This window comes from Gopherus flavomarginatus, chromosome 17, assembly GCF_025201925.1.
Source record: "Gopherus flavomarginatus isolate rGopFla2 chromosome 17, rGopFla2.mat.asm, whole genome shotgun sequence".
In the NCBI taxonomy this organism is placed as follows: Eukaryota; Metazoa; Chordata; order Testudines; family Testudinidae; genus Gopherus; species Gopherus flavomarginatus.
In genome coordinates, this window is record NC_066633.1 from 3,223,876 (window position 1) to 3,227,806 (window position 3,931).

A 3,931-nucleotide genomic window follows, 5' to 3' on the forward strand; every position below is an offset into this window, starting at 1 on the left:
TATATTTAGCATTATTATAAATGCTGGAGGCAATAACCTTGGGACCCCATGAGGAGTCATGATCCCCAGTTTGAGAACCCCTGATCTAGGCTGTGGGTCCAGAAACAGCTGCCAACCTTGAATTAATCTGATCAGAACTTCATTAAAGCACCAATGTACCTTTGGTGTTTTCACTTAATGCTAGAATTGACCATTACAGAAAAACAGTGTTTGACAGGAATCAGTATGACTAGGCTATTACCTAAGAACAAACATTTGTTTAATTAGTACAAGTGGTAAAATTAGAGAAAAAAGGAGAAATCTATAGTAAAGATGGGGACAATACACATTCCCTTCTACTAGAACTGTACTTGTTGCTTTGGTTTTTTTTTTAATATTGTGAGTTCTCTCTCAGTCAACAAACTCAACTTGCTGTTGCAATTGGGAATAATTCTTTTGGCCTGCCTACTGACTAAGTTGACTACACTTCCCTCAAGGTATAGAGTGAAAATTCACTAAAGGGCAATTAAATGTAGCAGAAATATAGCCCAAAGCATTTGAAGTTTTAGGCTTTTCTACCACTGACATTTCTGACATTGATTTTCAAATAAAAATGGAGAATAATGTGTAATGAATAATGTACATTCAGCCTTAACTGGAATCTGCTCAGTTACATGCCCTAGTATTCTTTACATTTGGTTGCCTCCCTGGCATGAGGTCAAAGGCAGTTGCAACGACAAAATCTGGAAATGATACTGTGACATCAGGAACATTAAAAGGCTAAATACAACATTGAAATTAATTAAAAATCTAAATCATTAATTTAATCTAAATGTCCTTACTTAGCATAACCTCCTTAGTGATTCAGACAATGCTTAAATATTGGCAGGCAAGGAGACATTGGGTATATAGGACTATGGATATACTTGGATAACAGGATTGTTGCACATAGCGAGACAGTTAAGAGGAATGCTTTACTGGCACCATTAAGCAGCCATGTTTGCTTGTAAAAAGTATATCTCATTGTGCCATAGTAGGGCCATCTCTGCAAATTAACATCTCAGATTGTTGATAACTATTGATTGTTACGATAGTGACAAACCTGATTCTCTGCTTTTAATTCAAAATTACATAATATTTTTTTAAACAGCAAAACCCCACAAAAAATTATATTCCATCTCCCCATTTGTGCACGTGAAAGCATGACTGCTCAGAGTCCATCTGCCTCATTATTTCTGTTCTTGACAGTAATCCCTCTAATTGCCTGTGTGTCAAAAATCTCTCCTTTGTATCCCCTTTTTGAAGTAGACTAACCATCCCTGAGACACTTTCTTAAGCACTTTTTCATTACAATTAGATGAAGAGTCTAATACTCGTTTCTTCTCTTCATACGTGAAAAAAAAAGCAGACACCAGTTCTCAGAACCAGTATTATCTATCCCAATATTGATGTACCCTAGTAAGTTTCTTAGGTTTTTGACCATGCTTAAATGTGCATGAAACTGCTGTATGTAGATGTTGTGCTTTGATTATTTACTCTGTTAAACCAAGATACTGGAGACTAACAAAATGACCTCAAATGTGGGACAAGGCAGAGTTCATCTGCAGCAGAGGGGAGAAAGGCCTTGAAGGGTCTGAGAAGGAAGCTATGTTTTAAACTTTGAAAGCAAAAATATATATGCACTTTGGTGCTAGCATAAGTTGCATACAACAAAACTAGATGAGAAACTAGGATTTGCACTCATGCAAACGTCACTTCTGATGTGCACTGGATATTTTGCACACATACTTCTACATATAGCCTTTAAAAATCTGGGCCTGAATGCTTTGAAAATACAGAGGCCACTTAGTGCATTTTAGGAAAAGAGGGGGTGGGGGAAAGGTTTCTTTGTTCACAAGTATCTTGATTAGCTAAGGATAAAAATCATCTCTAGCAGAAATGGTTTAGCTATATCCAGAGACGAATAAACTCCTCCAGAAACAGAGAAATCCCCCCTCCCCCAACTCTCTCTCAATATCCTTTCTTCAGTTCAGACACCGACTATACCTACACTCTCCTAGACAAGAATATGTTATAGATAAAAGGCTAATGTCTGTTTAGTTCTACTCATGCATGCACCCCAGTGTAACTGTGAGTAGAACATGACCCCCAAAGGGAATTTTTTCCACATTAAAAATAATGTCTGAAATTGATTATGCTTGTGTTTGGGCAAAACCCCTTACATTCTCCAGTTAAGTTGCTCCTTAAACTGTTGGCCTGAACTATCTTGGAAATGCAACACTCTTAAGAACAAGTAACTGGCCTTCTTTGCTCTATATCATCCATTCAGCGTCTTGTCTGGATAAATGGTCAGGACATTCCTTATCCCATTTGCTGCTGAAATACATACATCTCATACAAGGTAAAGGAAAACATTTGACCAATTGGTTGTTATTGCTGAAGACTCCATATAAGATGCTGGAACCAAATAGAACCAGATCTCTTCGTTCTTTTATCTAAACCTATATAGTAGTTTGAACTTTGCTTTCACCAACTGTGGACATTCCCAAGTCAGATTGACTGACAAATTTGAAACATTCCAAAGCTAGTCAATGGGCTCAACTCCTAGTGAATAACTCCAAGAGCTGTGGAAATAATCAATGCAAAGAGAAGAGTGTTTACAAGTCTGAATGTGCAGGAGGCCCATGAGCGGGAGGCTAAGCAGAGAAATGGGGTATCAGTCACTGAAACACACGGGTCTTCCTGCCCTCATGAAATAGTAAACTAGGTCATTACCTGCAATTCTCCATGGGTCTTACTGTAGGAGACAGTACCCAGGATTGAGGTTAAGATAAAGGTGGATGGGAACAGGAGAAAATATCCTTATTCACAATGCCAATGCTAGTTTCTTCACAATGTACTGAATGTTGACATTCTGGCCCTTCCTTCTGTACATACTGGATTTTCCATACAGAGTAACTTTAAACCAACTGCATTTGGAAAATAGTAATCATCATATCGAGTTAATGCTAGTCTTATGCAGCATCATAAAGTAACAAATTAACTAACTCAATTCACATGCATTCATTAAAAACCTCTCTCTCTAAGCATTACTAAAGACCCTGTTACTGTAGTGTCTAGGCACTGGATGTTACACTGAAGCATCTGTAGCTGGAACTGGTTCTAAGTCCTCTATCAGCAGCATTCCCTGTACCCTAAGGCTCACTTTTGTTTTTCTTTCTTATTTTTCTCCCTTTATTTTTTTGAAGGAGGTGGTTGCTACACGTGCCTGATTCTGTTTTCTATTTTCTTGTTTAAACATATGACATATTTATCTTGCAAGGCACCAAAAATACCAAACCTATTTGTAGGAAAGTATACTTAAATATGCACTTTTCAAATACCTACAGGCCTGGCTTCCAAAACAGTATGTTTTATTATGGAGGCACTGGTTGCACCCATAACATTTAAGATTGCATTGACTTTTGATCTTCAAGCAGGGATTCAAACTCTTCATTATATATGAAGAATACAATGTATCCCCCTAAACATACAATACGTAATTTTTGAGTAGAGAATGAAGTTTCTGAAATGTAAAAGTTAACCGTATCAACATATTTTAAATTGTGATAATATTTCATAAGAACAATCGCTAAGGAACTTTACCTTAAATACAGATAGATTTGGACATCATTTTTAAGATCAAATACTCTTTCCTTCTATTTGACTGAGGGAGCAATCAAGTATTTCAATGAATTGCATTCTGGCTTCAAAAATTCTCTGATGTGTAATCCATTTTACTGTTTTGTATTAGGTATAAATTAAAAGACAAAATACTTGCATTATCTTAAATAATCTAGAGAAATGTTTTTCAAAAAGTATCTTGAGTCAAAAAGTAGCAAATCAATGTATGTATTTTCCATATTTGTATAGTTTTCATTATATTTTTGATCTGTTATTCTCAAGTCTCATA

General features: G+C 36.3%; 1 protein-coding gene across 1 annotated transcript in view; it reads left to right on the plus strand.

Annotated features, from left to right (window-relative positions):
* Positions 1-3,931, plus strand: part of PSMB7 (proteasome 20S subunit beta 7) — a 563,007-nt gene that overhangs the window by 321,588 nt on the left and 237,488 nt on the right. The window lies entirely within an intron of this gene.